Source organism: Aquarana catesbeiana, linkage group LG02, assembly GCF_042186555.1.
Source record: "Aquarana catesbeiana isolate 2022-GZ linkage group LG02, ASM4218655v1, whole genome shotgun sequence".
Classification (NCBI taxonomy): Eukaryota; Metazoa; Chordata; class Amphibia; order Anura; family Ranidae; genus Aquarana; species Aquarana catesbeiana.
In genome coordinates, this window is record NC_133325.1 from 128,206,713 (window position 1) to 128,219,807 (window position 13,095).

At 43.5% G+C, this 13,095-nt stretch overlaps 1 protein-coding gene across 1 annotated transcript in view; it reads left to right on the forward strand.

The window, feature by feature from the left end:
* Positions 1-13,095, forward strand: part of MICU2 (mitochondrial calcium uptake 2) — a 621,891-nt gene that overhangs the window by 330,829 nt on the left and 277,967 nt on the right. The gene's annotated exons all lie outside the window — the stretch shown is intronic.

The following is a 13,095-nucleotide window of genomic DNA, read 5'->3' on the forward strand; positions in this document are numbered from 1 at the left end:
TACACTATGTGGGATTGTTTTTTTCTTGCATAGATGCCGAGTTGCTATCGGCTTAAAGCCCCGTACACACGCTCCGATTATCGGACTAATGTTTTTTTTTTTTTTGCTGATCTCATGTCGAATCTGATGAGTTTACTAAAGTCACGAAAATTCCCGTACGAAAGAATAAAAATTCAGAAGTGATGTCATGTGTTGCAATGCATTTGTATTGCATTTTTGAACAATAGCTGTGCTGATTAAACGAAAATCGTACGATCTGGCATCGTACGAAAAAAATTTCCGTGCATGTCCGATAGAATAATATCGGATGAACTGTCCAGATTGGCTCTCGAAAGCTCTGTACTAACAATCTGATTGTCGTACAATCGATTCGAATGCGGAATTTTTCATATAATTTTCGGATCGCGTGTACAGAGCTTTAGCCTTACACATATGACCATATTTACTTTAATGGTTTATTGCCCATTCTGACAGTTCCCAGGTGAGAGGTGTCTGCTTTTTCTGACCTGGACAACACAGGCATATAAAGTGTGATTGACTCCTCATGGCACTGGAGTTCACTTCACTTCATATGGTAAGCACATCTGCCCCTCTTTCACGGTGATGGTTCATGGAAGAAGTGGGTGTTATATGGTGATCCCCCCCCCCAAGAAAGAGGCTCTAAGATTTATCATTGTGGTGTTATCACTCTGGACTTTATATATTTTTTTTAATTGCAAATGTTTTGATGATCATATTTGCATTTGTTCATTCACCTTTGATGTTTAGCGCTGCACGTATGCATATATTTTTTGTTATCAGGCCTTGTGTGGAAGTCACAACAGGGCTGTGTTTGGGATTGATTTACAGTTTGGCAGTTTTTAAGAATATCCTCAAGGGGACATCCGTGGGGACATGTAGCAGTGAGAGTTGCAAGATTAGTGATGCTTTTCCATTCTGCGTTACGGACTTCCAGGCTAACCTTGAAGTCTGAGTATAATGTGTGAGGCAAGGGACCCTAAGGCGTTCATGGGCCCAAAGGAAAGGATTTAGTTTTGTAGGAGGAGTTAAAAAAAAGTCACATGGTTTGGAAACAATAGAAAGCTTTGGGGAGGATGGTTCATTTTTTTAGCATTAATTCGGCCTATCCACGAGCAGCCGGAAATTTACATCCTAACATAAGGGAGGTAAAAGAACATAAGGGGTCATAGTTGGCCGAAAATAGGGAGGTACAGTGGGGGGGGGGGTTAATTATACACGTAGGTAGTCCAAGGTTGGGGACGTCCAATGATGAGGAAAGTTGGACTGGACATGAATGACCGTCTCAGAAGGAAGCAAAATGTCTAGGGCTTTTGCTTAGCAAGGTTAACCCAGAGGCCAGAGATATCCGCAAACTGGGTAAGGAGGTGCTAAAGGTTCCTATGGGGGTGGTGAGAACTAGAAGATTATCATCCAAAAACAAATTGCGTTTGAAGGGGAGTGCCACATTCAAGACTCTGGTGATAGGAGTTATTCTTAATTGCGATTGCCATTGGCCCTATAGCCAGAATAAAGAGGCTTGGGTAAAGGGGACAGCCCTGGTGTGTGCCACCGTTGTCGGCTGTCCTTCCCCTACACCGGCGCTGAGAGCCAATCATTTGAACGAACCAAAGTGTCCCTGAGTAGAGTAAGAAAAGACCTCTTTCCCTACAGGTTAGTTCGAATGGGGGTGGGAGTCCATTTAAGCTTAGTTATTGTTTAAATGGGCTTTTACTTTAAAGTTTATGTATAATTTGTAATGTTCGTTCTGTCTTGTCTTGCCTGGTTGTCACTGACCAAGAACCCAAGTATGCATATCAGGATTTCTAACTTTACTTTGACTTCCCTTGCTGCATGCTTGTTCTATGTCAGTAACTGAAAATATTGCTCCCAGTAAGAGGCAGGAAATGTTATATTTTTAAAGGCAATGTTGGCTTAATAAAAATCTCAGTAATTAAGTGTCACTAAACCCACAAAGTAAAATCAGTTTGTATATGCAGTAAAGTATGCTTGTGGTACACACTGTGGAACCTAAGGGGTTAATCGTCTGCATTAAAAAAGGCTGTTTGATCCTGTCTGCTCTGATCCTCCCCTTCTTCCACTGTCCCTGTTTTATCTGCTGATAGAACTGAGGGTAAGGGAATGGCTGCACATGTTTAGTGTGTATGACTAGAGAGCTTTTTGTTTTTTTTGGGAGGGTGCATGTGTTGGGTCAAGGAACCTGCAGCCTCATAGGACAGTCAGAGGAGAATGAAAACTCCTCCTACAAGCTTTAACCAGACACTGATAAAGTCACAAGACTGCTATATACTGCTGATGAAAAAAAAGTATTTGGCAGTTTGTATTTACTAAAACTATTACATTTCCATGTCCTCTGTACTGTGGGAGACCAGATATAGTGAATGCAGGGTCCTGGGTTTAGTAACCCTTTAATTTCATTTACGTATGTCATACTGATGATCACATTTCTTGCAGCATGTTGCAGTGTGAACTGTTCTTGGAGTACTAAGTGGATATTAAGCTGACAGGATTTCTCTGCAGTATCCTGCGGTATAGCTCCTGTTTGCCTGCTGGCAGTGAGAAGGGCATGGTTGGATGGTGACGCAAAGCTCCCTGTTTTATGGATCTGTGCCAGGCTTGGCATCTTCCCAAGAGTATACAAAAGCTCTCCTAATTTCCTCAGAGAGATGACTGTTCTGAACACAGGAGGACATTGGCACAAAAAGCCAGCATATACATTAAATGTGCCCTTTTGTGTCTGTTAGATGTAATGTGGTGCTTACATAATAGGAAAACAAACTGACCATATTTTTGTCTCTACAAACCAAAAATTAGACACTTTTTTTCTCAATTGTCCAAATATAGGCTTTATACTTTTTTTTTTTTTTTTTTTTTTTTTTTTTTTTTTTTTTTTTACAATTCTGGTCAATACAACATTATTTTTGTTGCTCAAACTTGGGAAATATCTTAGGTAGCATGAGAGACCTTCCCATCGTGTAAATTCACTGGCAAGTTTTTGGGGAGAGTTTTCAGTTATCGTGAATTGGTCTATAGTTTAGTTTCAGCAAGCCAACCGCATATTATAATAGCTAACACCACCCTTTGCCTTGCTAGCTAACGTAAAGCGGAAACTTTACCCATAACAACTTCATAAAAAATAATGTTCTTTATCAAGGAACATACATTCCATGTAGATAAATATGCTACTGAAATTAGTGTGTGCTGTAAATTGCCTCCAGCATTGCTCCGGTTTCTTCTTGCTGGAGGCTGCCATTTTGCTGAAGCCCAGGGCCCCTGAACAGCAGTAAATCGTAAAGCGGAACTAAACCCAACGGTTTAAAAAAACAGTGACATTCCGGGAATATCAGGATTGCTAACTGTCGCATTTGCTTGTCTCCTCAACCAAACTGTTAAATCATCAAATGTGCAGCACCATGGCAGTTGCAGATCAAACAGCAGCAGCTTCCTTGGCAGCAGATCTCTCTACAAACTCGGCAGTGCCCAAAAATCCCTAAAATGGAGAGCAACTGAGCATGTGCGGAGCAGGATGACACAGTGTATTACTGGATTTTAAGCCGTATAGACACTTATTTGTAATGTTTTACATAGTTAAACCTGCAAAAGGGACCAGCCTGAAGTCATCTAGCAGGACTTCATTTTCTGACTAAAGTTCCACTTTAAGGCATAACTAAACCCAAGAACAAAAATGTTATGTATTGCAGCATACTAATCTATAGATTTAATGGCTGCTATTTTCTTTTAATCAAGCTAAAAACAGCAAGTACAGAAAATGCATGTTGATCTCGCCATAAATGCAGTGTTCTTTTTTTAATCAATTGTTGATGCAAAAACCTTTCCGTAACGTACAAATCCTTAGAGAAAAAGTATGTCATACACCTAAAGCAAATAATTACCAACATGTTACAGGTCTGCTTTTGTGACAATAAAAAACAAGGTCACCCCAGCCCCAAGATAAGATGACCCTAACCAATTGAATCAAAGCAAAGAAACAAGCAGTGTCCTTTTTGTCACTTCGTGTGAGGTGAACTCGAAGCAAAAAGAGAAACAAGCTTATTCTTGCGAGAATGGATTAAGCTAGCACTTCAAATGTAATGGAGGTAAACAATGGCGCACCCATTTGAAGTAGGGTGTCTACAATGCCCCCACCCCAAGTAGACTTTGCATAACTGCGTGAATAAATTACTGGTGTGTCAAAATGCTTAGCAATAATAATTACCATTTTATCATTAAAAAAACAGTCTTGGATTTCCAGTTAAAGTGCTTGTTAACCTAAAAAAAAAAATTTGGATCCTGTTCCCTTAAAGCATGTTATTCAGTGCAGTACTTGTCATTTGGCCACCTGTAACACCTGAAATACCTGGCTGATTCTGCCTGGCTACACTTTCCTCTATGTAAACTGACCATGGTGTATCCTGGCTGCTGAGCCCTGGCGCTCTGTTCAGTTTACGTGCCTCCGTCATCCACAGCCCTGGTCTCTGCTCTCCTCTGTGCTCCTCTGTCCTTCTCCCTCCCCTCCCTGCCTGTCAGCTCATACCAGTGCCCCCCTTCTGGTATCATAACTTATTGTTGTTACTACTATCCCCTCTGTTATATTAAATGCTGTGCCCCACTGTATGTGTTTTCTCAAAAATCCACAAATAAAATACCTTATCTCTTCTCCTTTCCTCTCCTCCTCCCGGCTGATTTCAGCGGGGGTTTCTCGGATCTGCTCGCTTTGCTGTCAGACCTGGAGAGGAGAGAGACAGCCAGTCACGTGACCGCCGATCAATGCTATAAAATAAGGTATTTATCTGTGGATTTTTTTTAAAACGCATACAGTGGGGCACAGAAGTTATTATAACAGAGGAGATTGTAGTAATAATAAGTGGGTTAACCACTTTAATTACTTCTCTTGGCTAAGATGTCATCAGTCTGCTACAGGCAAGGGGAAGTATTTGCTTAGTCTCCGCTCCCCCAGTGATTGGACAGCATCATTGTAATTCTAGCAATGTAGCAATTCACAAGGTGAGAGATTGCAACAGGAGGCTGATCTTTGCCAAAATAAAATTTCTGAATATAGCCAAGAACTACACAGGCATCAGGATATACATGACTGTTTTCTATGAGCTAGTATCTCTAAGAAGTATCTGCTGACCCTGCTGAAATACTTCCGGAATATAAATGGCACCGGCCTTCTGGTGACAAATGCGGATGTTCAGGGGGATACTGCTCTGTGAGTGTTGACAGATTATGAGTAAGCCCATTGGGGATGGTCCGAGGGGTAGGACCGTGTTCTGAAGCTTAGCTGAATAGGGCTTTGCCTGCAAAGCCATTATTGTGTGCAGTGTTTCCTTTGTCACTCCACACATAGCTCAATATAGTTCAGACTCCAAGCAAGCACCTGATTTCAGCATGTGGGGACGTATGGAGGGTTGGTGTGGTGCACTTTCTCAACTCATCTTTAAGGACAGCACCTGGTGAGAGAGCGTACCTCCACCCATTTTCCAGGAAACACTGCAATCACCACTTTAATGACCAGACACTTCCAAGATGGCCTCAGTTGTAGTGTTTTCTCCGCCATGGTGGAAGTGCAGCAGGGGACCAGGGGTGTGCTACGCTTTCTGCAGGTGGAGAAAGGTACAGGGCATACCTTGGTGCAGTTTTGTTGTCTGGCCATTCCAGCTCCCCCCCCCCCCCCGACGGGAGGGGGTGTTCCAGAGTCTCCTCATCTTTGAGCCCGGAGAGGGTAGAGGCTGCCAGGAGATCCCTCCGGAGGGTGCGGGCAGGGTGTGAGATAGCAAGCGCTGGAGGAAAGTGGCTGCGTCTCTGGCATCCCATGCTTCACTCGTCCCGGGTGGGGAGCGACGTCCCCTTTGGGGTGGGACCTCCAGTGGTGCGCAGAGGCTTCTGTGTTTTTGGTGTGTTTCCGGTCCTCGCAGCAGTGAGAGGACCGAGAACTTTTTCCAATAAAAGCAGCTGGATGTCAGCAGTTCCTCTGCAGAGATGGAGCCAGAGGAGCCGGTACCAGGAACCACTAACACCAGCCAGGTCCAGGTGAGCAGGGGCAAAGACCTCTTAACACTTGGGCCATGTGGATTCCCTCTTTTTCACAGCTAACAGGGGTAGGAGGGGGGTCTGCATCACTTTCCAGAGGTGACTACACTAGGGAGAGTGATCAGGATAGTGATGTTGTGGGGTTTCGATTCACTATCTTTGCTTGGTTGGGCTGCAGGGGGGGTGTGATGTTTTGTTATACCTATGGTGTTCTGTGATGGCTTGGTGTATTTCCAGAAAAGGCCAGGAAAAAGACAAAGCACCCCCCTCCTGTAAGGCCACACTTAGGGATTCATGGACCAAGGCTTTATGTAGAGCCTGTATAGGGGATTTAGTCAAAGAGGAAACGTCCTCAGCGGCTTCCTCTGCCCAGCCCAATGAGTTGCTCACTTCCTTCTGGAAAGATTTTACATAGCGTAGGGGTAATTCCTCATCCGGCTCTCCGCTTCTGCACCTAGAGAGGTCAGCGATGCTGAGGAGGAGAGGGGAAGTGACTCCCCAGAATCAGAGGGGGAGGAGGATGAGGAAAAGGAAGCGTCTTCTTCCCGTTATAGGCTGACCCTAGAGGAGGACCTGTTAAAGATCATCCATACCACCCTGAACATCAAGTAAGATAAGACCCAGTTATCCCTGCATGATGAAATGTATCTGGGTATGGGGGAGGTCAAGTATAGGGTGTTTCCGGTGCACAAAAACCTGTCAGAGGGAATAAAAATGTAATGGAAAGATCTTGAGGGCCCCTTTTTTCTTCAGATCACTTAAAAGAAGATTCCCTTTGACGATAGGTCTGGAACAAAAGACCCAAGCTTGATGTGACCTTCTTTCAAGTCTCACAGAATATGGATTTAGCTTTCAAGGACATGGGGTACTGAAGGATACCATGGATAAGAGAGCTGATACCCTGTTAAGGCCTGGGACTCAATGCTAGTTAACCTTAAAGCCCAATATTGATGTCCCAATACTTTTGACAAAAAGTGTATATTATATAATTTCCGAGTAAAACTAGCATTATTTTGTGCATCATCTGGGAGTGGCGGACACATTGATATTTATTTGATGTATGCCTGGAGTTATACTTAAAGCAGTTTAGCAGCTCTGACAATGCATGTTGAATACACAGCAGAAACCTCCTCTGTCAGATGCAGCAGTTCAGATCAGAGGAATTAGGGGTGCGTGGGGGCATCAGAGACATTTTGGTGGCTTGTGTGGGCAGCTGGATGGACCCCTGTGTAGTTCATTATTCATCTGATGGTTGTTGGAGAGCACAGAGTACTCCATCTTAGGTCAAAATGTATGAGCCAGGCACCTTTTACTATGATACTGATGAATGACAGATAATGGTTGGAACACAAAGATGCAGATGCTTAGCATCTGCATCCTGGCTTGAAAAGAACAGTCTCCAGCTGTGGGCCTCACAACACTGTGTCACCAGCTTGTTTTGAGGCTCACCAGCCCAGGTGGACTTTTGTGAAGTAAAGCCAGAGATCTGGAATATGTGGTAAGATGCCCAGAGGACCTCATCAATATGCATTTATTCATCCCAAGCAATTACACAGCCATTCTTCTTGTAATGGCATTTCATGTACGCATCTCTGCTGCTGATATGTATGTCAGTCTGAAAGCCCTTTGACCAGCAATGTTATTGCTACGATGGAATGCCATAATCCTCAGTCAGTGCTGGAGGGGCGGCTGTGTACAACTATGTTCCAGTACATGATATCCAGCCATGCAGTTTACATCTGCCGTAAAAAAAAAATCCTATTCATTAAAAGTACTTTATGCCATGAAGGGGTCACTGTTTTTAATTCTCTTAAAGTAATATAAATCCCTTTCTCTGCTTAGTCTGTTATCTTCTTAGACAATTAGAACAAATCGTGCTGAGAAACTCTTTAGTGTAATTGCTTACGGCCTTAGAAAGAAAAGCTGCTACTTTTCCCAAGAAGGGCCAAGTGACAGATTCTCTTACTAACCCACCACCCACGTATGCTTCCTTTCCCTGCTTCTCCTCTGCTCTCTTGCTCTTTCACAGCTGTTGAATATGGACAGAAGTGCCCTGTGAATGGGTAAAGTAAGCTTTAAACTGTACTGGCCTTGGAATATGCCTCAGCAATTCAAACAGCGCATATAATAAAAATGCTTACCTTCACCCATCCTCATGGGACACAGAGTCAGGTTAATATTCATTACCTGCTGGGTTATACTTAAACATTAGGTGAATGGACACTAGTAGACCTGTCAGAAACCACAAAATCAGATCGAGACAGAAGTTAAATCACACTTGTTTAATATTAAAAGTAAATAGAACAAACGTAGTCAAAACATAGCCAGAGTTCAGGAACCAGAACGGATAGTCAGACAAGCCAAACGTCAGGGAGCCGGAGATGAGCGTAGTAAAACAGCAAGCAGGATCTGGAGCCAGAAGGGATGTCAGCCGAGCAAGTCTTTCAACAGGAATGCAGGGGAGCGTCTCTGTGATGTTGACTAAGGCGAAGGCAGAGATCCTCTGGGCTGGGTGGCTTAAGTAGGCCGGACAGATGAGCAGGATATCATCAACAGCTGAGTAACTATGGAGAGATAGGAGCTGCAATTAGCATACGGTCCTGGACGGTGGAGCTTCAGGACTGCCCCATCAGAGTTCAGTCTGACAATGCCACGGCAGTGGCATATATAAACCACCAAGGTGGTACCAGGAGTAGTTCAGCTCTGAAGGAGGTGAACTGCATACTAGCCTGGGCAGAGGGACGTGTGCCAATTATATTAGCAGTCTATATTCCGGGAGTTAAGAACTGGAAGGTAGATTATCTCAGCCGCCAGAAGATCTGCCCGGGGGAATGGTCCCTACACCCAGAGGTGTTCCAGGAAATTTGCCAACATTGGGGATGGCTAGAGGCCGACCTACTGGCATCCAGGTTCAACAACAAGCTACAGCAGTTTGTGTCTCGAACAAGAGATACTCTGGCAGTTGGAGCAGATGCTCTGATAGTTCCATGGAGCCAGTTTATGCTTTCCCTCCGATCTCTCTCCTTCCACATTTGTTGCTCAGTTTTCAGAGAGAGGGGATTCCAGTCATTCTGGTGGCACCAGCTAGGCCCAGAATGCCCTGGTTCCCGGAGATTGTAAGACTGACAATAAACGCTTCCACATCGCCCCGATCCACTGTCTCAAGGTCCTATATTCCACCCCAATTTACAGTCTCTAAAATTGACGGCATGGCTATTGAAGCCAGGGTGTTTAAGGGACCGTGGCATCTCGGGACCAGTGGTGTCTACTCTAGTGAATGCTAGAAAAGCTGTCACTCAGAAGACTTATCATAAGGTTTGGAAGACTTGTATTGCTTGGTGTGAAGCCAGAAAATGGCATCCTCGGAAATATGTGATTGGGAAAATTCTCTTTTCTACAGTCTGCTGTGGAAATCAAATTGGCTTTGAGTACAATCAGAGGTCAAGTTTCAGCCCGATCAGTATTCTTCCAAAGGCCTTTAGCCTCCCATTCACTGATCCGAACCTTTATGCAAGGGGCAACTCGCTTGCTCCCCCCCCATTATGTCACCTATGTGTCCTTGGGACTTGAACTTGGTGCTGTCTGTTACAGAAACAACCATTTGAACCTATTAAAGGGGTTGTAAAGGCCTGTTTTTTCACCTTACTGCATCCTATGCAGTAAGGTGAAAAATCACCTTTTAATCACGTTTTACCTACCTGATCCCGAATTTCCGTTGGTGCATCCTGGCCGTCCCTCTCTCCATGGATTCCCGGCTCTTGATTGGATAGATTGATAGCAGCACAGCCATTGGCTCCTGCTGCTGTCATTTAAATCCAATGACCCGGGGGAGGCCGAGTCCTGCATTCAGTGCTTCTCCAAGGGGGTTATCTAATGCGGGGAGGAGCCGCCAAGGGAACCCATAAATGGATGTTCGGGGGCCACTCCGTACAAAACGAGCTACACAGTGGAGGTAAGTATGACATGTTTGTTATTTAAAAAAAATAAAAAAAGATCCTTTAGTATCACTTTAACCACTTCAGCCCTGCAGTATTTGGCTGCTCAATGACTGGAGCATGTTTTACAATTTGGCACTGCGCTGCTTTAACTGGTAATTGCGCGGTCATGCAATGCTTTACCCAAACGAAAATCGCGTCCTTTTTTTCCCCCCACAAATAGCTTTCTTTTGATGGTATTTGCCTCTGCGATTTTTTTTCTTTTTTTTTTTTTTGCGATATAAACGGAAAAAGGCCGAAAATTTTGAAAAAACATTTTTTTTACTTTTTGTTAAAAATTGCAAGTTAGACTTACATAGTTACATAGTAGGTGAGGTTGAAAAAAGACACAAGTCCATCAAGTCCAACCTATGTGTGTGATTATGTGTCAGTATTACATTACATATCCCTGTATATTGCGGTCATTCAGGTGATTATCTAATAGTTTCTTGAAGCTATCAATGCTCCCCGCTGAGACCACCGCCTGTGGAAGGGAATTCCACATCCTTGCCGCTCTTACAGTAAAGAACCCTCTACGTAGTTTAAGGTTAAACCTCTTTTCTTCTAATTGTAATGAGTGGCCACGAGTCTTATTAAACTCTCTTCTGCGAAAATTTTTATCCCTATTGTGGGGTCACCAGTACAGTATTTGTAAATTGAAATCATATCCCCTCTCAAGCGTCTCTTCTCCAGAGAGAATAAGTTCAGTGCTCGCAACCTTTCCTCATAACTAAGATCCTCCAGACCCTTTATTAGCTTTGTTGCCCTTCTTTGTACTCGCTCCATTTCCAGTACGTCCCTCCTGAGGACTGGTGCCCAGAACTGGACAGCATACTACAGGTGCGGGCGGACCAGAGTCTTGTAGAGCGGGAGAATTATCGTTTTATCTCTGCAGTTGATCCCCCTTTTAATGCATGCCAATATTCTGTTTGCTTTATTAGCAGCAGCTTGGCATTGCATGCCATTGCTGAGCCTATCATCCACTAGGACCCCCAGGTCCTTTTCCATCCTAGATTCCCCCAGAGGTTCTCCCCCCAGTGTATAGATTGCATTCATATTTTTGCCACCCAAATGCATTATTTTACATTTTTCTACATTGAACCTCATTTGCCATGTAGTCGCCCACCCCATTCATTTGTTCAGATCTTTTTGCAAGATTTCCACATCCTGCGGAGAAGTTATTGCCCAGCTTAGCTTAGTATCGTCTGCAAATACAGAGATTGAACTGTTTATCCCATCCTCCAGGTCGTTTATGAACAAATTAAATAGGATTGGTCCCAGCACAGAACCCTGGGGAACCCCACTACCCACCCCTGACCATTCTGAGTACTCCCCATTTATCACCACCCTCTGAACACGCCCTTGTAGCCAGTTTTCAATCCATGTACTCACCCTATGGTCCATGCCAACGCACCTTATTTTGTACAGTAAACGTTTATGGGGAACTGTGTCAAATGCTTTTGCAAAATCCAGATACACCACGTCTACGGGCCTTCCTTTATCTAGATGGCAACTCACCTCCTCATAGAAGGTTAATAGATTGGTTTGGCAAGAACGATTCTTCATGAATCCATGCTGATTACTGCTAATGATATCATTCTTATTACTAAAATCTTGTATATAGTCCCTTATCATCCCCTCCAAGAGTTTACATACTATTGATGTTAGGCTAACTGGTCTGTAATTCCCAGGGATGTTTTTTGGGCCCTTTTTAAATATTGGTGCTACATTGGCTTTTCTCCAATCAGCTGGTACCATTCTAGTCAATAGACTGTCTGTAAAAATTAGGAACAACGGTCTGGCAATCACCTGACTGAGTTCCCTAAGTACCCTCGGATGCAAGCCATCTGGTCCCGGTGATTTATTAATGTTAAGTTTCTCAAGTCTAATTTTAATTCCGTCCTCTGTTAACCATGTAGGTGCTTCCTGTGTTGTGTTGAGGATAAACACTGCAGTTTTGGTTACTGAAGCCCCCCGATTCACTCGTGAAGACTGAGGAGAAGAATAAATTCAATACCTTTGCCATCTCCCCATTCTTTGTAACCAGATGTCCTTCCTCATTCTTTATGGGGCCAATATGGTCTGTCCTCCCTTTTTTACTGTTTACATACTTAAAGAATTTCTTGGGATTTTTTTTGCTCTCCTCCGCTATGTGTCTTTCATGTTCTATCTTAGCCATCCTAATTGCACCCTTACATTTCTTATTGCATTCTTTATAAATTCTGAATGCTGTGGATGATCCCTCAACCTTGTATTTTTTGAAGGCCTTCTCCTTTGCTTTTATATGCATTTTTACATTGGAGTTAAGCCATCCAGGATGTTTGTTCGCTCTTTTAAATTTATTACCCAATGGGATACATTGGCTAATGCCCTTATTTAATATGCTCTTAAAGCAAACCCATGTCTCCTCCGTATTCTTTGTTACCGGTAACCGGTAACCAATAGGCTTTCAGGACAGCACCCGAGAGATCATGGCTCCTCCTCCCACAGGAAACACCTCATCAATTAAGTCTTTAATTGGAGTCCTCCTTTATCATTGGCACAAAACTGCCTTGTCTCAGTCTCAGGAGCTGATATTGTCCGATTGTGGTAGTTATGCTGAATGTTATTACCCTTACTGTGATATGGCATGGCCGAGCAACTATCTCTATGTAACTGTCTTCTCGTATGCATCTGTTAATAAAAAGATAATTAAAAAAAAAAAAAAAAATTGGAGTCCTCCACGTTGCCTCGTCAGTTGTTTGTAGAGAACTCCAGCCCCAGCTGCAACACATAAGCAACAGTTATATCATAGTATTACAGCATCAGCATAAAAAAGGGCGGGTTACTGCTGTCCTGAAAGCCTATTGGAAAACAAGTTACCAGTAAGTCTAACTTGCAATTTTCCAAAACGTCTTTCAGGAAAGCACCCGAGAGGATAATCAAGACTTACTCCATTTAGGGTGGGACAACAGCCTGTAAGACTTTTCTTCCAAAAGCCTGGTCCCCAGCCGTCATGAGGTCTAACCTATAATGATGGGCAAAGGTTGTCAGACTTGTCCAAGTAGCTGCCTTACAGATTTGTTCGGGG